The sequence below is a fragment of the Ochlerotatus camptorhynchus genome, unplaced genomic scaffold (assembly GCF_037179485.1).
Source record: "Ochlerotatus camptorhynchus isolate MF236.1 unplaced genomic scaffold, CSIRO-AGI_Acam_v1.1 ptg000209l, whole genome shotgun sequence".
Taxonomy (NCBI): domain Eukaryota; kingdom Metazoa; phylum Arthropoda; class Insecta; order Diptera; family Culicidae; genus Ochlerotatus; species Ochlerotatus camptorhynchus.
The window spans coordinates 1,389,976-1,417,883 of record NW_027040699.1 but is presented as its reverse complement, the minus strand read 5'-3'; the positions used below and the strand labels follow the sequence as shown (position 1 = coordinate 1,417,883).

General features: G+C 39.0%; 1 protein-coding gene across 1 annotated transcript in view; it reads left to right on the top strand.

The window, feature by feature from the left end:
- The first annotated feature begins 5,418 nt into the window (after positions 1-5,418).
- LOC135703153 (spondin-1-like) overlaps positions 5,419-27,908 on the top strand; it is a 146,942-nt gene continuing 124,452 nt past the window's right edge. The window contains 1 exon segment of the mRNA XM_065224260.1: positions 5,419-5,485. The gene's annotated coding sequence lies outside the window, so the exon portion shown is untranslated.

Below are 27,908 nucleotides of genomic sequence, written 5' to 3'. Positions count from 1 at the left end.
GACTATGATGATGATGATTTTTTTATAATTAATAATTTATTTGGTAAGGCTCAACCTAATTAACTTTACAGAGCCGAGGATTCTTGTTCACTATACAGTACATCTTAAAACTATAGTCAAAAGGTACATCAGAATAAACATTTTATCTTCCGCTATCAAATAAGCCTCCTCTACCAGAACGGGAGCCGCTTTCAGTGGTTTACTTGTATGGCAGATTCGTCAACGAGCGTCAGAGCGCTTTCATTGTAGCAATGGACGCAAATAGGGGAACAATTTGCTTTTTTGTCAGTGTACCTCAACTGTGCCGACAGTGCCAAGATATCATGATGACATGATGACATGATGGAATGTTTGGCAACCCGGTATTTGGACAGCTCGAGTGTTTTAATTTGTTTCAAATCAAAAGCCCAGCCAGTACCGAAAATGGTTTCCAAGTTTTTACTTAGTATTTCTCCTCAAATTGTAGCAAATTTTAGCACGAAGCGCAGTTTTTTTGACGGTTCACTGTTCACTGAACGACGTTTGAGCCGTTTCCATTTATTGAATCGGTCGGATCAATTTGATGTTTTCATCGTGGTAGCGATGCTGTTCGATGGCTTATCATAGAATGAACTGAACATGAAAGCCGCAGTTATGGTGAATAGCTTTCGAATTTTCCAACGAATACGAACTTCCGAAGCTCATGATATCATGATGACTTCGTTTGTTTGTTAATAATGGTATATTTGGCAACCCGGTCTTTTGACAGCTCGATTGTTTTTATTTGAATCAAATCAAAATCCCAGCCAGTACCGAAAATGGTTCGATGGCATATCATAGCAGTAACTGAACATGAAAACCGCAGTTATGGTGAATAGCTTTCGAACTGTCCAACGAATGCGAACTTCCGAAGGTCATGCGCAAAAGCAGGAACAACGCTAAGTTACTACTCGTACACTAACCAGGATACTTAGATCGAGCTCTAATCATTCTCTTTGCGGAAGTACATCCCCCAAAAAGCAGAAATAAAAGGCAGCACTAAACCACGAAGCTAGAGGAGCCAATTAAAGGTAGTACATTTCAAATCTACAGTCGATCTATCAATCGTGGAACCTATTTTGAGTCTTCACCAAACGCCCTCCCAAGTACAACATTTCCCCCTGCGTCCGCAAACTCGCCTTCTGATGATTCAAGACGCTCTGAATCTTACAGGCTGCTTCCAGACGCGGTCCGCAGGTCCGCTTCGACACGCAATCTAATCGCTGCTGACCAGACGAAGACCAATGAAGAAGTAGTTGGGGAACTGCAACACCAAATTCACCTACATTGTATCCGTTAGCATTCCGCACCTGTCCCGGAGGTTATCCAATGCATGAAGACAACATTCGTAGTATCTTGGTAGGCTGCTTCTTGCCCTCTAGTTCACTCGGTTGCTTCTTGCCATTCTGCTAAATGACACTGGAAATCACATCATCGAATCATTGAACACCTTCGGCATTTTCTTGAGGCAGCAAGAAGAAATAATGAGATCTGTTACATTCTGAGCAGTTTCGCAAAAATTGATGATGCAAAAGATGTAAACAATGGCTTGACTGATACTAATGCACACAGGCAATGCAGTGTTACCAGTAACTTTAAAGATCATGAAAAATTGTAGCCAAGGGTACCAAACTGTGCCAATGCATGTGCCCAGAGTGCCCAACTGTGATTTTGACACACCGTGTGGAGTGACTAACCCCTTAGTTGAAGCTGATATTGTGACGTCCTGCTTGCGAATATTTGTTTAAATTTATTTATTTGTACAGGCTCAATCGAATAAACTTTACAGAGCCAAATTATCTTTTGCGTTATACATTATTAATGTGCTTGCGAATATAACTAACATGTAACCCGAGGCGTGGAAACCATTTGGATGAAAAAAAAAAACTCGCGATGAGTAGTCCTGCAAAAAGATAGAACGCGATGCTAGAAGATGATTTCATTTGTCATTCGGGACATCTCTTAGGATGAGATTTGAACTCCTTACCTTAATCGTGAGGGTCGTGGATGCTAATCATAATGAAGAACAGATTCGGACATCTTAGGATTAGGAGTTTTAGATGTGTCGTCCACCTGGGTAAACTCAGTGAGATTTTTGAGGATTTCAAAAGGGCAGTCTAGAAGAATTAAAAGGTTCAGTTTAAAATCATTGTTGGCAGTTGTAGCTTACGGTATCACATGACCCATTGCACAGTGGGCCAGATCAGCAATCTAGCTGGACAAGATTAATACCTGCGCAGGGTGACGTCATCGTCATTTGATGTCTTCCACGAAGTTGCTCAGCAATGCAAGGCATATACGTTGTGGATGACACCTTTCAGTACAGTGGGCTTATTTTTAAGAAGTTCTACTTTGTAATTTTTGAACGAAGTATTCTAGAGATCATTCTCTTAATTTTATAGAACCTCTTAACGGAATCCCTTTATGAAGAGGTTTTTGAATGTGATGATTTATTTCCGTTTCATTCCGTTATAATTGCCAGACAGATACGCGTATTTCATCTACTACTTGCAGACTTCATCAGTGAAAAGAACTCAAGTGGTTTTGAGTACTTGGCATTGTTGAAGTCTGCAAATAGTAGACGAAATACGCATATCTGTCAAAAGATAAGCAATTATAATGACACTAGAGAGGCAACTCAACACCTGAATTCTATAAATCGAACCCATTATCACATGGGCCAGGACCAAGGGCTTTACTTTCATTCCGAAAAAAAAATAGTGACCAGGGAATTTTCTCCTCTGAAAATCGCAACGATCGCCCACGGCTGAAATTTCCGATAGTAAAAACAAAAACTTCACCTACCGAGTGATTTTATCGTATAATATTAAAACATATCACAGATCAAGGCATAAACCTCAATATCAGTTACCCAACGCAAATCCAAAGCCAGCTCGGCTATGAGGAAATAAATAATTCAAGAGTGAATTTTCAAATAATCTGACACATTTTAACAGGATGCATTCTCGTTTCTGCCTGATTTTTGACAGTTTTGTATTATAACTGAAAAAAAGAAACCCTCAAATATTATTGCAGATTTGAGCGGTGCCGGAGGTGTAGTGGTAAGCATGCTTCCATCTCACTCCAAAGAGATTTGAAAAGTATGAGAATTTCCCAAAAATAATTGATTAATAGTTTATTATTTGAGTAGCTCAAAATGATTAGGTGAGTGACTATGTTGTGTTACAACATTTTGTACTTCTCAACTACCTGCACACTTAGAAATGATTACCGACTTCGGTATTTTTTACCGAATTTTCAACAGCAGAACTGTTCGATACAAACAACCGGTGGCAACAAACGATTTTAAATTGGCTCACTACTTGACTAGCCTATTGGACACAAGAAAATCGATTAACATACCCCATTCTAGTCGAAATTCTAGTACTACACTATGTTTGTTTTGATTAGCTATGAAAGTTTGACAGATAAAACTAGGGGATCGTGGATTTTCTTATGTTTCGAGGGGTGCATCGATTAGCTTGAGACCGAAGAGAGTACCAGAGCTGAGTCAAAAAGTTGAGCACGTTTTTTCGGGACTTTCTAGTCTTAGAGTTACCTTTATGGTACAAATTAGGCGTTCTAATTAATTTGAATCACTGGAATTTCAAATCGCGGAAAATGTGCTCCAATTACGAGGCAAAGTATCTCACATAAATTATTAATTTTAAATTTTTCCAAATTTCCAAACGCGACAAAGTAAACAAACGTCACGGCCGTACGGACACACAGCCTACTCCTCTCAAGTTTTGATGAACGTTACAGAGTTTTAATAAAAAAAAAACTTTTTACAGTCAACTCGCTATATCTCGATATTGAAGGAACCATCGAGAGAGATCGTGATATACAACAAGATTAGCCTACTAGATCGTTTGAAGGGACCGAGATAACAAACTTTGAAGCCTTGGAACAAAGAAAACTATACTAAAATGACAAGACTCAATTATTTAAGCAAGGCATATTTTAATAAAACTGCTAAATTTAATAAAACTGCTTTTAAAATGAGGGTCAAACTTTTACCGAAGCTGTGGATTTCCTCGTTTTTGAATGCTCACTTTCTTTCAATAGCCAGCCTTTCGTTTTAAGCGTGTTTTTTTTTCAGTTTTCAATTTCGTTTTGCGTTGCTATAAGTGTTATGGAAATGATGCGGTAACTCTCAAAACCTCAACGTCTGATACTCAAAAATGCTAAAACTATCATAACGCTGCCATGTCTGAACAGAGATTTTTTCTATTCACCTAAAAAAAACTGCAAACTTCTCAAATTTTGATGAGGATTTTGATAAAAAAAAATGTTACAGTCAACTCGCTATACCATCGAGATAGATCGAGATATAGAACAAGATTAGCCTACTAGACCGTTTGAAGGGACCGAGATAACTGTCAACATATAGAATAAATGTGGTCGCATATCAAGATATAGAACATCAGGATATGGAGAGTTGACTGTTTTCTGAAAAAAAAAAATTTGATTAGAAATGGGGTTGTTTTTTGACGATTGGTTTTGAGAGTTGAGCAGGCCTGCCCAACCTTTCTAAACTTGCTTTTTTTAAATGGCTGTACCTATGTTCGACGAACATTTTTTCAGCTGCATTTTGCTTAATGCTTATTCATTCTGAGCTAAAATTCATAATGATGAATAACATTGGACTAGAATGAAATCATTGCTGAGATCCAGATACCACATCTGACCCGCGGGCTTTAGAGCTTCGAAAATGTAGTGCCCTGAGATGATTTAGTTGACGCTTCTAACGATTCGGGAGGGAATTTCTGTTATGTTGACTTTAAAAACAAATGATTCATATGTTTTGCTCCTTAGCTTGTTTTGAATTGGTCAGAATTTGTTTTCCGGGTTTTCCTTCATTATTTGATTTGAATTTGGATACGCTAAAAGAAATTATCTCAGTTTCCATTTATGTAGATAAACATGCATATCATCCTAGATATCATCCAGTATTCAAAAGCAATAAACAATAACAATACAGCTTAACTGCCAAACGTTCAAAGTGATAAATGCATCGCTGTGTGTCCACATTTTCCCAACACCCTGTCGCCAAAACGGCAACAACCCATTTCCATTGAAAAACTTGCTTCCAAACATCGCGTAGCCTACTGGGTGAAAATCAAAACAGAGAGAAATCGCACGTGCCGGCATTTACTAGAATGCTTGCGCCTACTCCCCAAGCTCTCTCGCTCATTCTCGCAGACTCAGCAGCCGGCGGAAAGTTCTCATCTCTCAATGAAAGCATCCTGCCATGCGTGCATTCATCACCACGGGGCAGCATGCTCAGTGATGCTCTCAATAATCCTAAATTTGCCAAAGGAGATTTTCGCAATGTGCTGCGATGATGCTAGACCCAGATGTGCTTTCGCCGTCGAATTCAGTTTATTTTTGACCGTCGAACCGTTCGGACGCGAATCCGGGAAATCCGGAAGGAAAGTGAATCGATTGTGAGTGTACTATAAGTGTAAGTGTGAACCGGTGGGTCGGTGGGGTTTGGTGGGCGGTAGAAATTTGGTGCATTTGCACTTGACCTGGGTCGGCTGCATTCGATGGTCGTGAGTGTGTGTGTGTGCGCAAGTGAAGGCAACAAAAATGCAATAAAATATCGATGGCGATGAGTTGTAGGGTAATCAATCTAGTAGGCTGGTGTATAGTGGATTGTGAGTGAAAATTATGCGGAAGAATAGCAAGCACCGCCAAGGAGGATGAATGAAATTATAGATCGTAATGAGTTGGAAGATTCGTTGCAATAAGAAGATTGCGTTTGAAACCGTGGCCTGAGAGATGTGAAAAATGTGATTTTCAATGCTGATAATAGCCAGAGCAATACGCGCGATTTCGCTTTCCCAACTCAGTGAACCAGTCAGTGTGTGAATGATGAATTGATAAAAAACAAAACACCGCAGAAAAGAATTTAGTATCAGAAATTACTCGCAAAACGAATGAGATGGATGGCAAAGTGTTAAACAAATAATAAAGATTGCCATTCTCGTGACGTGCAATGCCACAACACAAAACAACACATCAGAGAGGGGGGGTCACCAGAGGGTTCACGATTGTTTGGACGGAGACTGCTATCAACGTGCTCCTCTTTGTAGCTAGACGTTGAGTGCATGATTGTGATGGGTCCCGGTCTCTGTCAGCGAGCATTGCCGGCCACGAGAGTCAAGAACGAGGCAACAATTGAGGCGTGTGGCTTATTCTGATTGACACGGAGTCATCATCATCATCATCGTCAGCTTCGTTTAGCAAATTGGGACCGATGGGAGTTGATTCTGAATTGGATACACACGTGATTTCAGTTTCCAGGCTGATGAAGGAATGAGTTTATTGAATGCAGTTATCAGCTGCAGCCCGGTACGGGGTGTGATTCAAGTGAGAGGAATGATTTCGATTGATTTGGGCGCCACCGTTCGTTGCCGGCAACGAGAGTAGATTGACCTTCAATTGTTTATGTGTAGAGAATTATATGGAAGGGTCTGAGGCGTAAACAAGCTGATTACAGGACACAGGAGTAACGTAAACATTCTGATTCGTTTCTGGACGTATATCAATTAGAAGTTTGAAGAATGATTTGTAATGCAATGTGTGCAAAAGTATTTAGATGTATTACATTGAAATGTGCTCGGGGTGGCAGTCGGCATCTTATTTTCACCAGGAAAAACCGGGAAAATGTCGGGAATTTGCAACAACATATTTGAAATTAGATTCGTTGATATAGGTGCTTTATATTCATATGAACTCAGTTTTTAGTTCACTTTTGTTTGAATGTTTCGAATAAATATTAATTTAAATTTCGATCATATTTTAGTCTATATGCAATCCAATTTGTTGTAAATTGATGTGGTTGTTAAGTAAATGCATTACTTTCCTTTAACTACAAAGATTTTCACAAATTATGAATTAATTTACTTCAAATATGTTGCGTATTATTTTTCTATAAATGCATGATTTACGTTAAACTTATCGACTATTATTATTTGCTCGTATATTTAGATTTACTCAATGTTTAAAATTTCCATTTCGTTGCTTTAAGGTCATCGTCTATCATATCATAAAACAGAGGAAGCAGACGCTTCTGTAGACACTCTTTGAGGTAGATCTCTCCGTTTACAGTCCCGGTAGTCACGAACGGCGGATTCCGTTTGCCACATGAGCAGATCGCTTGCCAAATTATGTATTTCTTGGCAAACTTTGAAAGTTTCTGCTTCCTTTCTTCCTCCGGAAAATCAAACTTGTGCTGGGCGGTGAAGAACAGTAGCCCCGGAAGCTACCGGACGTCCGCCTTGACGTAACTCTCATCATCCATGATGAGGTAATGAGGTTTCGTCAGCATCTGGGTGCACCGTATTTTGCCGTTCGTCACGATTTGGAGCCTTTTGCACTTTGTATGTATGCAGTCCCTCCCGGTCCTTGGCTCACTGAACGAAAGACTTGGGCAGATTCAACTTTTTGGCCACATCCCTGCACGAAGCATTGGGATTCCGCTTAAACGCTTTCACGATACGCTTGTGATCCTGGTCACTAATAGAACATCCATTCCGACCGCATTTCTCCTTCCGTTCGATGCTCAGAGTTTCGTAGTGACGTTTAATCACACGATTCAACGTTGACTACACGATTCCGAGTTGTTTTCTGATGTCCCAATAAGAGAGGTTCCACTGGCAACACTTCATGAGAGTCACAATCAGTGATTTTTCATCCACTCACTCACTCAGCGATCAGCAAATCGCTGTTTGTGACTCATAGTAAGCAAAATTTACAGGTTTTATGTGTCAAACACATACTTTGTAATCTCTTCTTGTAGTTAACAAGTAAAACGTGTGATCATACCATCTTTATGGTTTTATTATTCCGAAAAAAATTTCAGCTGAAATGAGTAGTTGCAACCTTGTTTGAAGCTATTATCAGATAGAGGATCCATTGAATTTCTTCACGGAATTCTTGTTGGACTCTTTCCAAGATGCGTGTGGAGTTTTTGTCAGGATTTCCTTGTAATTTTAATCAGGACTTGTTCTATTCCATTCTCAGAAATATTTTCTGAATTTCCTCTATTTTTTTTAAATTTATCTCGAATTTTCCGAAAACCGTTGTTACGTTGTTTGTTTCGAAATTCCGTTATAAATATATTTCAATTCTATTGAGTTATCCTCAAAACTCCCATGACACTATCCTCAGATGTTGTGAGTTTGAACATCGATGGAATTCAACTCAAATCTACAGCTAATTAGCCGCTCCTTCCTTTGGAATCGAATCAACTTTATATTCAGATTCCTTTCGAACGCTTATCACTATTTTCTGAAATTGATGTTGGAATTGACGGCAGTTGACTACACAGTGGAATGCCACACAGGAATTCAGAATTACGGAAAAAAATAACGCACTCGCGAAAAAAGCTAGGTAAAACAAGTTAACTTTATTAAGCGATCAAAATAATACACGCTGTTGTTATACTTTCTGTTGGAGATGAATTTTACTAGCAGCTGTCAACAAGAAGCGCGTACCGAACCAAGGTTACGCGTATGGAAGGTGAACACCATGAGGTAAGGATGGGAATCAACGATGTGTACAGAAGAGGTATGCAATGCCCCGTTCAACAAGAATTCGTAAAAAATTATGGTCAGCATTGCTTTGGAACTCTGGTCAGAATTTACTTGGTTTTGTGGAGATTGGATATTTTTAGGAATTACAAGAATTGGGTTCTTTAATTTTTATAAATGAATCGGTTTTTGTACATTATCTAAAAGAGCTTCGTTTTCTGAGTACAGCGATATTTTTGTCAAAAAACCTACACTTTCATCTCGATTTTTAAATCAATATTTATATCAAATATTAATTTCGCAGTTTGACACTAAACTAAAAAACTGACAGCTCGCTCCCATACAAAGTGCCACAGAGGGGCCCTAAGGTGGTAGTGCACCAAAATTGATGAAATTTTGGATTTGGGTTCTATTTTTAATACAGATTACGAATATGCATTTACCTCAATCCCCTTAAAGAACCCAATTAGTTCCTATGGGTCCAACGATTGGGTCCATCGATAAAAAGCTCATGTGCATTATTTTTTCTTGGGACAATGCATCACCTGGAAAATTTTAATGGATATTTTTGGTTGCTTTTGAAAAAATGCATTTCTTTGGAATTTATGTATGGGCCCAATATTAGGGACACTAAGGCCGACATTAGCGACATCAACCGTATCCACTGAATTCTCTTTGAGTTCTGCTCAAAGATTCTTTGAAATTCCCCAGGACATTTGCTAACAATCTCCTTGGAATTCTCTTCAGAATTACCATTTGGTTCTACTTATAACAACTTTTATATTATCCAATGAATTTACCTAAAGTTTTCCTTACAAAGCGCTTGAATTTAATTTCAGAATTACTTTCTAGTCTCATGGGAATTCTTCAATAATAACTCTTCAAAATTGCATAGGAGTTCTCTTTGGAATAACCTATGAAATATATATTATTTCACGTAAGTTCATCCAAGTTCAAGGCAGATCCAAAGTTTATTTTGTATTCAAGCACAGATCTTATTTTTCTTATAAAGCTCATTGCTTATGAAATATTTTTTTGCTACAATCATGCTCTTTCCTAAATACAACCTGGTTACACATTCAGCTCAATGCAAGCGGTGTTCAACTTTGCACATCCCAATCTGTGCCAAAAGCTAGGTCTAGCGTTGTGCCGAACGTGCCGAAGTGTGGCAGTCAAGGTATCAGTCTCAGTAAACCATGAGTTTGGCAACCCTGCACTTATGACTTTTGATACTGTGTGTTTACATTTTCAAGTCAAGGACGGAAAAAAGTTGTGATACTTAATTCTAAGATAATATTCAACGAGCTTGTTACCGGTCATCGACTTTAAGGAAGTGGAAGGAAGTAATAAATAAACAGGCGACCCAGGAAACCACTAAGATTGGTCATTTACGGTAACAAATTGACTAGTACTGGTCTTTTTCTTTATCATTATTCTCAAATCCTAACTTTTAATCCGTTTATCCACATCTTGCATGGAAGAATTTTCAACATTATCCAAATGTTGGTCCAAGATCTCGATACTGGCTGCAGTACTGTGTCATACCGGAATCGATTATTAATCTCCCTGAAACTGCTGCCGGTTCCGATTGCGTTCAATAATACCCCGATTCAGATTAACTCCGTTACCTCCAGTGTAGTTACCTTCACAATTCTGTTAGCAGCATCTCAGAAAGAGTGTTGAGAGGCTGTAAATTGGTAATACGGCATCCACTGACTCCACCAGCCTCCACATTCAATTAAATCCGAGTTCAGTCCATATAATGAGCTGTTCGGCTGACTGATTGGTGTACCATCAATCGTACCGAGTGGTTCTGCTGGAGAAACAGCTGCGACTGGAGATACATCTGAATAATGATAGAATCCTTCGGCACCGGGCTATGGCTATCGAGTTAATACGTATTCTGGCCTATTTTGCGGGGCTTGGTGAGTCTGACTAATTCGTTTGGACTTCCCTGAAACTATGGACATCTCTCAAAACCCATGTGGACTTTTTGTAGAGGTTCATCTCCAAGACGGTATAAGGGCAAGGAGAGTCTCGTCAATGATTGGGGACAATTTCGCTGGAAAATGGAACTGATAAAAAAATTCCCTCTTTCCCCTTACTTTGAAGTACACAAAGAAGTAAACCTTAGCATCGATTGGCAGAATGTCAACACAAAACAGTGATGCCGTTTAAAATTATATTTTGTATTATGCTTGTCATTGTGTGCCATGACGTACCCGTCAGTGTGCCACAATGTGTTTCGGCATAGTGTGCAGCGTTGATTACCCCTTAGCTGAATGGCGTTCAGCATAGCAGCCTTTGGAGGATTTTCATGATTAGGTTACTCGGATAACTTCTTGACTCTTAATGAGACTTTGGAAATCCTTGGAGATCTCAACTTCTCTTTTTAACTTTTTTGGTTCAATACAAAATTATTTTTTGAGCTCAGAAAATTTATTGAAATTCTGTAGCAAACATATTTTTCATGATTCTTGATACTAAAATATTTTTTTTTCAGGATCTTAAAATTTATTTTAGTATTGTTGCAATGAATGTTGTGTAAAGGTGTTAAGAAGCAACTCTTTGCTCCAGCTTGTCATCCATGGTCAGGCATGGAAAATCATTTGCATTCATTTACATTCATTTGCCTCTAACTTTTTTCATCAACAGCATTCCGCAAAATGATGTATAGAGGTTTTGTTATTAGCTACAACTTTTGCTCATAACTCAAATCTGTATCTCTTATGCATCACAAACTAGAGCGGGCAGCTTTTGTTACTGTTTTTCAGTGAATGTAAAATACATTCACTGAAAATCAGTAGTGACTTCTCTTCGCTCTAGTTCGTCATGCATAAGAGATAAGAATTTGACTTGTTAACAAAAGTTGTAGTTAATAACAAAACCTACAAAAATTCTGTACATCATTTTGTGAAATGCTGTTCAAGAAAAAAGTTGTAGGCAAATGAATGTAAATGAATGCATGAAATGAATGCAAATGATTTTCCATGCCTGTCCATGGCTGATATCGTTACTCCTTCACTAAGGTACTGAGTGAGGCCGACACTTTACGTAGAAACTAGCCAGGTTACCCGCCATATGCTTTCAGTTGAACACCATTGCTATAGAGCCAAGGAAAAAGTAGTTTTCAAATTAGATAAATTTTATAGTATGTTGCATTTTTTCTACCAACGGTTTAAGCACAGACAAACAGACATAATACTCGCAAGATTTTCATCGAACAAACGGTACGGTAAATTTAAAAGTATCGTAGTTGGTAGTACCGCCACCTGTGGCACGCATAGTCAATTCCCTTGCGTTTGACGTTTACACACTACCGCCATCTGTTCTGCGTACTACCCACCATAGTGTACTCAACAGATAGCAGTAATGTTTTAGCGACGATGTTTTACAGTGAGAAATATTCAATGTGTTATGTCTGTTTGTCTGTGGTTTAAGTATCAGTAAAGCAGCAATCCATTAACCTTTGCGTGCTTAACGTCTGAATTTGCATAGATTTCAAAATTCAATTAGCTCTAAAAACATAATTTCTCAATCTTTTTCTTCACAACAAATTGCATTTTGTCGGGAATCTAATGAAGTTTTTGAATCTATCTGAAAGTATTTGGATCAATTGATGGTTCCGGAGTTATTCCGGTTCCCGTTGGGGTCACTTTTGGTCGGCATTTGGCTTTACTGTTTTGTAATAAGTACACACACGATGAACATCATGTTTTTTTCTCTCAAATGATGTTATTGGACCAATGGCAGCTATACCGACGGTCCACAATCACATTGGGCATCCTGGAAATGTTCTGGTGCCCTGGGGAAGTGGCCAATTCTCAACAAGAACTAAAACCAATCGTGCGACATATCAAATTTCATGATTTGACAAAATGTGGCCAGTAATGGCCTTATTGAGAGTCCATGGTCACACTAGCCCTCCCAGACATGTTCCGGTGCCTCCGGGGAAGCGGCCAATTCTCAGCAAGAACCAAAACCCATCGTGCGACATATCAAAATTCATGATTTGACAAATCTTGTCCAGTAATGGTCTTATTGAGAGTCCATGGTTACACTAGCCCTCCCAGACATGTTCCGGTGCCTCCGGGGAAGCGGCCAATTCTCAACTAGAACCAAAACCCATCGTGCGACATATCAAACTTCATCATTTGACAAATCTTGGCCAGTAATGGTCTTATTGAGAGTCCATGGTTACACTAGCCCTCCCAGACATGTTCCGGTGCCCCCGGGGAAGCGGCCAATTCTCAGCAAGAACCAAAACCCATCGTGCAACATATCAAAATTCATGATTTTACAAATCTTGGCCGGTAATGGCCTTAATGAGACTCGGTCACACTAGCCCTCCCGGGCATGTTCTCCGGTCAAGTGGCCGATTCTCCACAAGAACCAAAACACGTTATGCGACATATCAAACTTTATGATTCTGCTGAACTCGGCCAGTAATGGTCTTTTTGAGAGCCCACGATCCCATTGGCCCTCCCTGTCATGTTCCGGTGTCCCCGGGTATATTTTCTTTTATTATAAGAAACAGCAATTAACTTGCATACTTACTTTCGCATTCATGGATGTTGACAGAGTTGATTTATTTCTCTTCTTAGAAGTTGATGGTTCAGAATGTTTCTCAATGTCGTCTATCGATTCTCGATCCGTCGATAGAAGCAACACAGTTTTACCCTTACGCTCGGTCCAAGATGTGAGCATCATTTCTTCACTGTAACCATGTAGTACAGTGTCAGGCGCTAGTTTTTTTTCTTATCGATGAACTCTGGTGGGATTTCTTTTTTATTGCATCTTAGAGTGCCCAAGGACACAAGACCTTTGTCGAGCAAACCTTTAGCTAGAGGTACTGATGTAAAAAAGTTATCGAAACAAACCCTGTGTCCAGAGTTGTAGAATGATTTCATCAGTTGTGTTACAACACGCTGTCTTTGATTCTTCTCGGGTTTATCGTTGATTTTTCCTAATAAATAAAATTTGCCTTGTCATTAGAGAAGATGTCGGCTTCGGCATGTCCTTAGCCTATAATTGTCAGGGGTTAAATAAAGTCGTAGAGTGTTAGCATGACGCATCTTCATGCACTCCCTGACGATAATAGGTTAAGAAGTACCGAAGCTGTTTTGCCCCTACAATAAAAAATAAAATTCAGGTAATCTGAAAAATTTAACAAGACTTACGATCGTAGTACGAAAGCATCAAGATAAGTATTAGCTGAATACAAAACAACAACAAAAGTCAATTAACAATTGTGTTGTAATCAAGAATCGTATGTACGCTTTAAATCTCCTGCAAAGGTTTTTTTTTTAGAGCAGGAGACAAGAGAAAGCATACTACAATTTTGAAAGATGTGCGATCTATGAAAGAGCGCACAAAATAAGAACAAAATAAGCTCATTGCAATAAAAAGTAGTTCCAGAATCAATGTAAAAATGAGCAACATTTTGGGTCTTAGTTTCGTATCATGGAACAATAGTGTTCTTCACTGAAACTTTGAAAATTTTTATGTTTTGGAAAATGAGATAATTTTGCATGAGAGTTTATTTTTAATAAGCAAAAGCTCATAGTATCAGCTCATTGCACATGTATGTGCTTTGTGCAGTTCCATATCCCTGATTGTAATAATCACGTAATCAGAGATTAAAATAAAAGGTTAAGTCATGAAGAAGTGAACATTTTAAATTTTAGTATTGCACAATGTTCTCAATGTTGTTATAAAATGATTCAAATAAAATAATTTATTCACAAGAAGATCATATTATTTACTTGTATAAATGTCAAAATTGGTAAGAACAGAAGTTTGAGCATCAACTACAGCCCAACTACATGCTTTTCCTTTCTTGTAGACTTTGAATGCACATCTACCGCGGAAAGGAATCATTCGCTCATCTACAGTCTAATTCATCGAAGGAATGTAAGAGCTACACATATTTTCTCGGATTTTTTCAGTTATTGGGCGAATCAGTCGCTATCGATCGGTCTCCAGGGTTGGCTGTCCAGAATCTAAGTTTAATGCTGTAGATTTGGCTAGTTTCGCCGCTACCTTCATAGATCGGGCAGGTCGTCTTGATAACGAATCATCGAACCGAATATATCGGCATATCTGCTGAAATCTAAACACAACACATAATTTAATCACCAAGGAACTTAATTTTAGTCAACAACTACCTGTTTCGACTCATGATGGCAGAATAAAATACGCGTGTCATAAGCTCGTCACTTGAACATAGCTCCCGAGTATTAATTTTGGAATCATGATTTTTCCCAGCACCAATCAAGATTCCAATAAACGCATGCATTGAATCTATATTTACAGGCTTGAATAAAGTGTCAAACCTGTACATATAGATTCTACGGTCCATGAACACTTCAAACGCATCTTTGGGCGTGTTAATTTTCTTTATATCAACAGTGAATTTTCCATTACTGACGTGATTAACCGTCAACTGATATGTCGCACGATGGGTTTTGGTTCTTGTTGAGAATTGGCCACTTCCCCGGGGGCACCAGAACATGTCTGGGAGGGCTAGTGTGACCGTGGACTCTCAATAAGGCCATTACCGGCCATGATTTGTAAAATCATGAAGTTTGATATGTCGCAAGATGAGTTTTGGTTCTTGTTGAGAATTGGCCACTTCCCCGGGGCACCCGAACATTTCCGGGATGCCCAATGTGATTGTGGACCGTCGATATAGCTGCCATTGGTCCAATTACATCATTTGAGAGAAAAAAAACATGATGTTCATCGTGTGTGTACTTATTACAGAACAGTAAAGCCGAATGCCGACCAAAAGTGACCACAACGGGAACCCAAGTAACATTTGCAACATCTTGCATGAAAAATAAAAAAAAATTCCAGTTGTAAATAAGTAATATACTAATTGCTTCTAAAACATCGCGTTGTATTGTTGTTTGTAAAGTATTCAACCTTTCTGACAAGCACTTGTTATCTTGAAGTCATAATTTGATATTACATGTCTCAATTACCAGTTTATAACACATTTATAACTGATTGTATTTGGTGAAAACTGGCTAGCCTTATATACAACATGTTTTCATATGTCATTATTAGAAACATGAATACATCTGAGATATAACTTATTTATAACATGTTATTAATAAGTTATATTTCAGTACTCATGTTTCCAAAAATGACATATGAAAACATGTAAGGTTAGCAAGTTTTCATCAAACACAATCAGTTATAAAAGTGTTATAACTAGGCTATTGAGAGTTTCCATACCTAATTATAACTTCAATATACGATACAAGTAATGTTCTTGTTTGTCGTGTTATAAACATGTTTTGATAACAATTATGAAATTTCTCAATGCATTCTACAAACTGCACTACAATATGGCTGACCAATGAAGCAATGTATAGAATGAAAAAAAAAAACATTTAATTTGTGCTTTCAACATCACATGTACGTTTTGTAAAAGAGAAAAGTAAGATAATTGAAAAAGAAAGTTGATATTATATTTGTTTTTGTTTTTTACAAAGTTGGGGAATTTTATCCAGGATTTTTTATGCCATTCATTTTATTATATTAAGCTTTTTCTAAGAGCCAATGAGTTTTTTAGAAGTAGAATGTATAGATTTACCATAAATTTGTAACCCCATAAATGTTTGCAGTACAGAATATCAGTTTAAGCACTTTATTCACACAATAAAATTCTTCAGAAGAATAAGTTGCGTAAATTTATGATAAACAAATTCCATTCGTAGGAAGGATGAAATTTATTTACAACATGTCCAATACAGTAGGTTGCGTTATAGTCATAAATAAGTTGCGCAAGTCAAGCATATGTTATATATAGATCCCACCTCTTGCGCTTTTTTCGGTATAAATAAGTTGTATATAAGTGACTAGACGTAAATGTTTACCGCTGATATTGTCTTAAATAAGTTATGTAAACCCGTTTATGACAAATTGTGTTGCTTGGGAGCCGGAATAACTCCGGAACCATGTATTGATACAAATATTTTCAGATGGATTGATGGTTGTGAAGAAAAAGATTGAGAAATTATGTTTTTAGAGCTAATTAAATTTTGAAATAAATGCAAATTTAGACGTTAGGCACGCAAAGGCTAAGTATATTACGTTGCTTAATGGTGTAAGAGGGATTTAGAAATCTGTAACATGCAATGTAATGCAATACAATGGGAGGGAGTAGCGGCGCCGGTGGTGTAGTGGTAAGCGTGATTACCTCTCACCCCAGCAGGCCTGGGTTCAATCCCAGTCGGCGCCACCGGGATGTTCTGAGGCATAACATCTCTGATCACGCCTTCCTTCGGATGGGAAGTAAAGCCGTTGGTCCCGGTTCATGAGTTGATGGGTCGATAGGTAGGGTCCAGGTGCGGGAGCTGCCTCCCTGGCGTCGGTAGCATTGGTGCTCAGCACGGAAAACAAGATCGACGGAAAACAAACAAAAAAAAAATGGGAGGGAGTATACTTGTCATCAAATTTGCGCATGACTCCTTAATATGTCAGTTAGGTTCTTCTGCATTTTTCATTTAATTATCGGACAGATTTGTGCCGTAGGGTCCCAGAATTTGAAGAGATCGAAGTATGCTTTGGCCGCGAGTGGACGTGTATATTTTCCGCTTAAACTTTTTTCGCTAGTTTTGTCTAAATTTTGAAAATATTCCTTATACTGTTGAACAACTTAACCTCAACAATGTGAAAATATAAAAAGATAGTAGCCGAGTGCCGTGGTAATCCTTATCATGACCAAATCGTGTGCTGCATCCATGTGGTATGCATATGCAACGTTTTATCACGGAGTTTAATGTGTGCCCAAGCCCGAACCGAAGCCTTGATATTCTTGGACCGTAGGATTGGTAGTGATACATACTGTACCTTGTTGCCAGACTACAGCCAACCGCTCAAGGTGGGAAACACAAAAATGCGTGAATTTTTACCCAGTAGGCGGAAAATTAACTGAACTAGAAGTTTCACGGACGGAAACATGAAGATTTCAAGTTTTCTAGTGTATTCAAAATAATTATTGGGTAAACTTTGGAGACATTGAGTATTATTTTATACATATGCCCTTAGTTTGTCATGAAATATATACATCGGCAATAAAAACATATTGAAATTAGATTCGAGCGGGCCAAGGATCGGGAGCGGGAAAACATACATGTAATACAAATGCCTATCCTGCACTTGATCTTACACCATAAATGATGCTGTCACACTAAAAATGAAACAGACTTTATTATTCTCTGTGTAAATGTTTAATTCATTAAACTTACCACATTAAATTGACCCACAAAAAAGTAACATCTAAAATATGCCCACTGAACTAGCGCCATATTGAGTGTTACTCATTTATTTTTTCAGACGTGAAAATCACTTAGAGTTTACGTGAAACGCACATAGAATCTGTGTATGGGCAAATCACGTAAACTTCATTAAAAAATGTAACGGTTTCAAATGGAATTTCCCCTCATATATAAGTGGTGTCATGTAGATTCTACTTGGGTCATGTAAAATTGACTGCAAACCAAAAAGAGATACTCTACGTGATTTTTCACGTAACTATAACGTGTCGATTATTTTGAGTGTATGTCAACCCATCCTTCCACCCCTGTAGATTCACGAAATGCATCGATGTTTGAATATAGGGGAAATGGATGTAATTTCGGCCTAAATGCCCCTAATGTGGGCCCATACATAAATTCAGCAATGAACTAAATTTTTAATAGCGACCAAAAATATCCATTAGTACCGTCCAATGACGCGTTCATCTAGATAAAATTTATAGATAGCAGATTTTTAGCGATTGGCCCAATCTTAGATCCAAAGGCCAACATTAGAGCCATATCCAAGGGGTAGGTCACTCTGCACATCAATCTTTGGTCAATTTTTTTTCAGTGTGCCGCAGGTGTGCCGATTGTGCCGGTCATAGAGCAAGCTGTGATTTTTTGTAAAATACGAATATTATGGTATATTTGGCATACCGGTATTTCTGACAGCTTGTATCTTTTGGTTTGGTGAAAATGTCGAATATAGTGCTCGATAAGGATTCCTTCTACCGACGAATAAAACGCCCCTTCGCCAACTGGAAGGAACCAAAGTTTTCCATGGTGATTCGCAGCAGAAAGTAAATTGCATTTTGATAGCAGTCGGCGTAGACGAGGAAACCATTTACTGCAAATCCACCTCGTTGCAGACTGATACGATTACAGTGCTGTGCGAAAAGTCCATCTTTTTCCTGACAAGCAAGAAAAAGATCAACTTCTTGAAGCAGATTGAGAAGGACGGTGATGAGGGCATTCCGTCGTTGAAGCTGTGGTTCGGGATAAGAACGACAAAGACAAGGCCAATTTTGAAAAGCTGCTGGAGGCTATCAAGGGATCCAAGGATAACCACCCGGGTGAATTCTGTGAATCGTGGCGAGCCTTCGTCAAGGACAAGAGCTTCGACACGGTGGACATCAGCACAGGGAATCAAGAAAATCCTATCTTCCTATGCTTACCGATGATATAAACATTAGTAAACGGAATCATGATCAGTGTACATCTGAGATCATGGGTTATCATTTGTGTTACACATCATGATCAACAACTAAAACGATAATCCACTGATATGATAACAATCACATCTTGAAATCTTGTAACTTACTGCCTTCGTTCTGGTTGTTCTGGAGGCCAAATACCCTACAATATGGATAGTATTGGAGCCGGGATGACATGTAGATGTCGAAAATAAATATCCACAACCTGTCAAACACTCTTCAATATGGGTATTTTTAGAACTGGGATGAACATGTACATTGCTGGAAATTGAGGTCCGCTGCCATTTCGAAAACCAAGATGACGGCCATTGATTTCATGAAAACTGTCACATACCCTACAATATGAGTATTTTTGGAACCGGAATAACATATAGATGTCGAAAATCGATATCTGCCACCCTTTTGGAATCCAATATGGCAGCCATTGATTTAAGAAAAACTATCAAAGACCCTACAATACGAGTATTTTTGGAACCGGAATGACGTGTAGATATCGAAAATCGATGTCTACCGCCATTTTAGAATTGAAGATGGCGGCCAATTGCATAAGAGAAAACTATCAATAAACTAGTCAACATGATGGTGGACATCGATTGTCAATATCTACACGTCATTCCGGTTCCAAAAATACCCTATTTTGGGTACAGTTTGTTTCTTAAACCAATGGCAATCATCTTGGATCTGAAAATAACCTGTTGCAGGGTATTTGACAGTTTATCTGCAATCGATGGCCGCCATCTTGGATTTAGGTTTTTTTTTTTAATTATTTTTCTTGTCTTACACGGGGAATTTTCGGTGACGACAGTTGATGATCATGATCGGAGATTATCGCTATTTCATATGATCGTGATCTGTAACACAAATGATAATCGCATTATCGTTTCCAGAATTGACCGTTGTGATTTTTGAGTTTGTACTGATCATGAGTATAACCAAAATGAGAATAACATTCCCAACAAACATTGGAAGCGGAATAAGAGCCTATTCAGACAAAAATACGCTTCTTCAGCTAAAAAATAGCTTATTCAGCCCTTAATCAGCACAAATTGTTTGTTGGGATTATCTCTATCTAAATCGTAGATTTTGATTCCCTGCATCAGCATCCCAATCGGGTACATCATGTGCTCCAAGGAGGACTCCGAGGTTATCACCATCAAGAAGGCCGGCCTGGTGATGGTAAACGTATTCAACAAGTACATCAAGAATCACATCATGGATATTATCGATGTTGATAAGAAAGTAAACCATGCCGAACTGTCGGAGGGTGTCGGGCAGGCTCTGACGGATAAAAAAAAAGTCTCCGGTGTGGATACCAACTAGTTGGACATGTGCTACCCGGTGATTATCCAGTCAGGTGGCAATTACAGCTTGAAGTTCATTGCATTCAGCGACAAGAACTATCCGCACTTCGGATGGATCATCTGTGTTCTGGGTGCGTGTTACAAGTCCTACTGCTCCAACGTCGTCCGAACGTTGCTGATCAATCAGACGGAAAAGATTCAGAAGCACTACACCTTTCTGCTCAATCTGGAAGAGGAACTGCTGAAGGTGATGATTTCGGGCAAGAAGTTCTCGGAGGTTTTTGACGTCGGAATGGATTATGCTAAGAATGAAGATCCCAAGCTAAGACGTTCGGTTTTGCCATCGGGTTGGAGTTCCGGGAGAATCCGATCCAATAAATTTATGTTGAGGCAATGGCTCATTATTGGCAGGATGTGGCCTTGAAAGGGTTCTCACTTGAACAATACCGAACAATCACGGTACAATACAAAAAAAAAACATTTATTCTACCTCGTATAAGATGACACATATCCGAAAATAAAAGTACTCTTTTACTTAATTCTAATTTATAAATAAATCTCACTTTAAATTCACATACTTCGCATCGGTGGTTAGGCCATCGTTTCCCCAGTTGTTGGACCAGGAGATCTTGATTAGCCAGTAATCTTCTCCTTTGAGTTTTCCATATCCAACCGCCACCCTCTTCATGATGCAATCCATCCAAATTGTTCATGCATTCCAGTTCGTAGTACACTCCATTTGCGTAGTAGCTGAAATACTTGTGACCGGCATCGATAGCAATCGACAGCCCTCGGAAGCCTACAGTTCAAGTTTAAATATGAACCGAGAAGTGAATTGCTGGTCTGAGTTTCTCTAGTATATTCAATTTGAGTATGTTTCTGAAATACACAGTGAATGTTGTGAACAACCTCAATGACAGCTGTCCGGCAGTGCTCCCATTTTATGTAATGATCAATCCAATGCCTACAAGATTGTGCCGAAGATATGCCGATGGATTGGCCCAAGCTGTGCCGAATCTACTTTCGGCACACTGTACTGAGGGACATACCCCTTGGCCATATCCCCTATATATTCGAACTTGAATCATTTTACTGAATCATCTTTGCGGTAAATGCAGCGCAGTAGGCCTGGCCGTTTTGATGTTTGTGTCATATCTCAGATATGCTGCAAACATCAATGTTGACAAGAAAAATGATTGGGCGTCATCTAACCTAATCATCTTCCAGGATGCTTTCTCGTACTGGCTGCGTTTGTATTAGATTAGATTAGCTTAGTAGGGTCCCATAATTTGAAGAAATTTTGCCCACACATTCTTGGTTCATGAGTTATGGATTTTGGAAAAATTTTCCGGGCCGTTAGTTTGTTTGTTAGCTCAAAACCGGCACCACTCTGAAATTTTTATCAGATAAAATGTTTTCAAGCATGACAAACATAATTAGTAAAATTTTCATAATCCTGACGATGTTTTTCCCTGAGTTTCCTTGCGATTTAACTCCACCGGGAAGATTTTCGTGGAAAACATTTTTCAGATTATATTTTTTGCTGAGATAATTTCCTTATCATTTTACTCTACAACGTTCTTTGTTCGTTCATGAGTTATGAATTTTCAAAGCCCATTTTGTCCGATAGTACAAGAAACCCTACTAAGGGAAATGCCTAATACAAGCTACGCAACATTTTATGTCCATGAACTGTATAAGTATAAATCTATTCATACCTTCCTATTCAAAAAGCAGCGCTCCAAAATGTCTCTTTTATTCAAGGAATGGAAAATCATCTTCCACCCAGAATGACACTCAAAGTATCCCCAAAAACATCATTAACTCATCCTAAGTTTTGTACTTAATTTCTGGAAGCATACATTTTCCATCCCCAGAGTAAGTGTCTTAATTGTCGTTGCCATCGCAACTACCAGCACCAGCGATTAAAAACATGAAAGCGCACTTTTTTTTTCTAGAATTCCCAAGGCTTACTACGCACCAGGCAAGCACAAAGCATCTTAATTTTGCCTCTGCCTAGTTGGGGGGCAAAATGTAGGAGGTGAAAAAGAAATTTCTATTAGCTCATCTCGCTTCAATTATGTCACCCGTCAAAAAAGTTTGCCCCCCACGTCTGGTGCTTTGACGGGTGAAGAAGGGGAGGACTGAAACAAAACAAGCTAAGAAGGAGCAGAAAAACGCGAACGACAACTTTTTCTCCTATGTGGCGCGGTACACAAATTACGCAACGCTAAAATAGCCGGATTTTGGAACCTCATGTCACCCATATGTAACAATAAGACATATGGAAAAGTAGGCATTGAGAAAATGGCAGTTGAAGTTACGAAGTGCAATGCCAATGTAAATATTTGAAAAATCAAAATTATTTACTTTTATTTTTTTCAAGTTAAGATCAGTTTCAATGCAGCCTGCATGATTTGTTATATCAGCGAAAAATATGGCAATTCACAAAACAGAACTGTAACTTGACGTCTTTGCTATTGAATTTCAGGATGGGACTGATTTGCGATTACGTCCTTTGATGAGACAAACTGGCTTGATGTTGTTTTCATATTTTTTATGATCAAAGTCCGTAGTTCTACCACGTGATATGGAAGTAGATGCCAATTGATAGTGGATAGCGTTATTATCTTAAAATTGACGATTATCCATACGGGACTGATATGCAATTATAGGCAGTATAGGTAGAGTGTCGACATGTAAAAATTGGAACAGGCGATTATCTATCAACGGCTTGGAAAACATCTCCAATCGAGCAGAAGACCTGCCAAATGGCTGACATGACTTCACTCTACTTATAGGCAAGCTACAATAAGTAACGATTGACAAGACCTCTCCCATCAAAAATGTCGTAACACAACTTACTCCTCCCCCTTTTTCAAATATTGAATGAAAAATAACAATTACATTTTCTTACTGTCTCCCTTGGGAATCTCAGAAATACCTTACATGAAGAATACAGAACAATTTAATGTTCGATGTTAGATCTTACTAGGAGGAGCTGGGAAAGAAAAATCTTGCGTAATAAGTGTAGGGTCCCTTAAAAATTGGAAAAGTTTTTACTATGGCAAGTTCAAGAAAACAAAGGATGCGTACAAGTGACGCGTGGATTTATTTAATAGAGAATTTATTTTTTTCCCGTTAACCAATATGTTACGTAAGATTTTCCACTACTCCCTCCCCCCACTCACCCATATGTAACAATAAATAACGCTAACTGGACCCCCTCAATGCGCTACGTAATTTGTGCACGAAGCCTTTAGGTACTTTTCATGAAGGGGAAGTTAGGGGAAAATGGACATAGCAATAGACCTTATATTTAGCTTATGTTTGATTCTAGTAAAAGTAAAAAAAAAAACAATAACCTTTCAAATGCAAGTCTGAAAGGTATTCAGCATGATTAGAGAGGGTCTAGTATAAGAGAGGAGTGGACTGGCTGATTTTGAGCCAAACGAACTGTCAAAGTCAGAGCCAATCGAGCAGCGCCTATCTTGATTGCATTGGCAGTGTTGCTAGAAATCGCCTAGGCATAGGTTGCCACGGCAGTTTGTTTTGAATCCGCTCTTCTCTTATACTAGACCCTCTCCAAGCATGATTGATCTCTTTGACGTCAATACAAAGTTGATTAATATAGCGCTTGGCAGAAGTCATTTTACCCCCTCACCCTCACGCTGCTGCAGTAACTGTGCGTTCCATAAATAATAGCACCGTACAGGAGGGGCAGCAAAAATTTACCCGGAGGATTTTTTTTCCTTGCCAGTGACAGCTTAAGAATTCATAAATTAGATCAACCACTTTCACTGAGCGGATTTTGAGGGGTTCAACGCCGTCCTCGCTAGGAGGGGGGAAGCTCGTTTTTTTTTTTTTTTTATATTGCTTCAAGATGTTTTTGTTCCATTCCGGATTAGGACGTTATGAAGAAGAGAGCAGCATAAATCAGAGAGCGTTCTTCGCTGCTATAGGACAACGACGCCTATCTGTACATGGATTAAGCCGCTCTGACGATGACGGTCGTCACCATCGTCGTCGGCTGTAAAAAGGAAAGTTCCCCAGTGAAATTATTCAATCGAGAGAAAAAGTTTCCACTTTCGGGTGAATTAAAAAAAAAAAGATAATGTTTTGCTTTGTTTCAGTTCACTTGCGCGCTGAAATATTGGAACGAACTTTTCGTTGGGAGAAGCTATTCCTATCGAAGGAAGGGATGGGTACAGTAATCCGTATGCTAATGCCATTAATTTATGAGTTAATTAGTAGCCGCAAGCATCGATTATGTTTTGGTTTGGGGTTGTTGAAATTTCAATTGACTCATTTCTGTGGTTGTGGGAAGCAATATTTGTTTTCATGCAGATTTTACTGATGGAAAATACAAGGGAAGCCAAGAAAACGGGCGGCACTTGTCCGTCATTCTCATATTTGTTAAGTCCTGAGATAATGGATCAAATATGGGAAGGAAATCAAATGCCATCTTCAATATCAACAGAATCCAGTATTTTGTGAACGACCAATAACTTCCCATTTGATATAAGCGATGAAGAAAATATTTACAAGAAGGCCCAACAATGCGCATTGGTCCAGAAGTCGTATTTAGGTGGAATAAATTGGTTGTTTCTATTCATCGGTTTTAGGTATAAAGTGTATTCGAGAAAGTTTTTTCATTTATTTTTGCAAATCTTCTAGTGTTAAACATATCAGGGTGGACCCAGGGGGTAAGTCACTCTACCACCTTGTGACTTGTGTTTCATGTGTGTTGTTGGGTGTCGGAAGCTGTTTCTTCGTGTCGACCGAGCTGTCAAAACATCAACCGAAAAAAATAAATTTATTGTCAACCATATCCTCGACGTTTATATCACGCACACTTGAGTAATATCATTTATAAATCCGAAGTTTGTTATCCTCACTTTCGCTCCATCCAAAAATGTTGGTTTGTTTTGTAATCCTCACTTTCAAACCATTAATACTTGCATATATAGAATGGACAATAATATAGCGCTGAAAATGACAGATTGCCCTACGGCAATGTTTGTTTAATGAAAAAGCACAACCAGCGGGAGGATTTTTTTAGAGCTAATTCGACCGTAGCCGATGGGCTTTCGGAGCAGTGCTGAGAATTGTCATTGTCATTGACAGACTTTCGCGCGATATTGACCAAATTGTTCGTCACATAGCCACTGACAGACTTGATCCTCGAAAAAACCTTCGTCATAATCTCATTCATTTTTTCGTCAATGACAAAGAATCACCTGGTAACAGAAAGTGTAATTTCGTATATTCTGTGTCTCATTATTGTTATCCAAGCAGATCAGGACGTAGATGCTTGTTCACATTAACGGCTCCATGTAATTGTGTTGCTCAAGTCATTTAATTTCGTTACAAATTTAACTATTAAAAAAATATGTACATGTTCGTCACTGACAGAATTGTCACTGACAATTGACATGGTTTGCCTTGACTGTGATTCTTAGCTCAAATGATTGGCCAAAGCGAAATTGTCAATATCACCGTGCATTGTCGAGATTTTGACAGCACTGTTTCGGTGTGATATCTGGAAAGGATCGCCAGCTATATCACGGGCATTGGCCCTCTCGCTGCAGGAAGAAGACGAATGGGCACGTGTAACCCGGGAAGAAAGATCAAGCAATAGGTGCAATCCTACCTGCACTAGAATTCAGTCGGTGGCAATAGTTTCAACTCTAAAAGCCCAAACGCAATGTGGGCGGAAGCGGAACGGAAACGGAAAGTTTGACAGTTGTCACAAATGACATCAAGCTGCCTAACCGAAGTCGATTTGATTCTAACTTGTTTTCAATCCGACAAGTAGGCTTTACTCTGATCGGGCTTTTCCGCTGCCGCTGCCGTTCCGCTTCCGCTGTCATTGCGCTTGGCCCATAAGGGCAAAATTTGAAATCCATTGGTGGGGCCGTGAACCTAAATAGAATTGACAATCAGTAACTGTTCCGTTGCGGATGTCTTGGTATTTTGCTAAGAGAAGAGGTGACAATACGGGGGCGAAAACGAACCATTTTTCTGTCAAACGTGAACCAGCTCCTGATTGGCCGATTTCATGTGCGTAAGATAGAGATAGAGATAGATAAAGATAGAGATAGAGATAGATAAAGATAGAGATAGAGATAGAAATAAAACAGGAAGAAGCCAATTGTCACCTCTTCCTCTTAGGTATTTTGCAAGACATCTTTACATTTTTTAGCAACTGTTCCTCCTGATCTAGGGGCGTCTCACTTTTGGAATACAGATTCAATATGCATTTAATTTTTTTTAAATGCATTTAATTTCAATCGTTTGCATCAACCATTCTGTGGGATGTGAACATCAAAACAAAGCATGGGCTTTTTTGGTGACACCTCTACATGCATCGATGCGAAGATAAACAAACACAACAGGAAAAGAAAACTCGTCGCTCTGCACGATTTCGATGGAGTAGAGAATTCACGATAAATTTCCTGCAATCTCCTCCGGCAGCAACGAAATGCAGCAGAAGCTCCCTCCAGAACTTCCACTGCCAACATCGAAATCACGCAAAACCTGCTCCGCCGAGAACGCGGGACAACTCCGTCGAAATTCCGTAGAACCTCCGTAGGCATCATCGGAAATCTCCACCGGAAACATGCGGAAGCTCCTCTACCAAAAATACGAGATAATACCATAGAGGTAACTCTAAGACCACTGGGTCCCGAAGAAAATCATTATTATTTTTGGCTCACTCAGTACCAGAACAACGGTCCCAAGCAGTCCCAAGCTATTTCACTCACCCCTGCATGTTCTGCATGAATCCACACACCCCTGATGTTATCTGTCAAACTTTCATAGCGAATCAAAACAAACATAGTGTAGTAATAGAATTTCAACTAGAATAGGGTACGTTAATCGTTTGCTTGGGACCAATAGGCTACTAAAGTGGTGAGCCAATTTAAAATCGTTAGTTTCGTATTGATTGTTGATAATACCGTAGAGACTTCCTAAAACTTCCGTTGGCAGCACCAAAAATCTGCACCGCGAATGCGAGAAAATTCCGTTGAAATTGGTACCTCCGCTGGCAGAATCGGAAACATCCATCAACATTGTGTAGAACCTCTTCCGTTGAGAACGCATTTTTTTTTTGGGTCATACTTTATGTAATTTTAATTTATTTATTTGTCAACATCACAGGCTCAATGTAGCCCCAATGTAATTCATTTAGTCAAACCGAGTCAAACGTAATCCTGGCGGATGAACCCTTTATCAAGACAAACAAAAATCCTAGAACCTTCGTTGACAGGATGTAAAATCTTCGCCGAAATCATGCAGAACCTCATCCGCCGAGAAGGCAAGAAAAATCCGTTGGGATTTCCTAGAACTCCTGCTGGCAGCATTCAAAATCACCAAAATCACTTGGAACCTCGTCCACCGAGAACGCGAGAAAACGTCGTCGATATTCCCTGGAACTTCTGTCAGCAGCATCCAATCTCTTCACTGGTGGTGTAAAGGGTGATACGGTCAAAATTTGATCAATATCAACTTGACGTA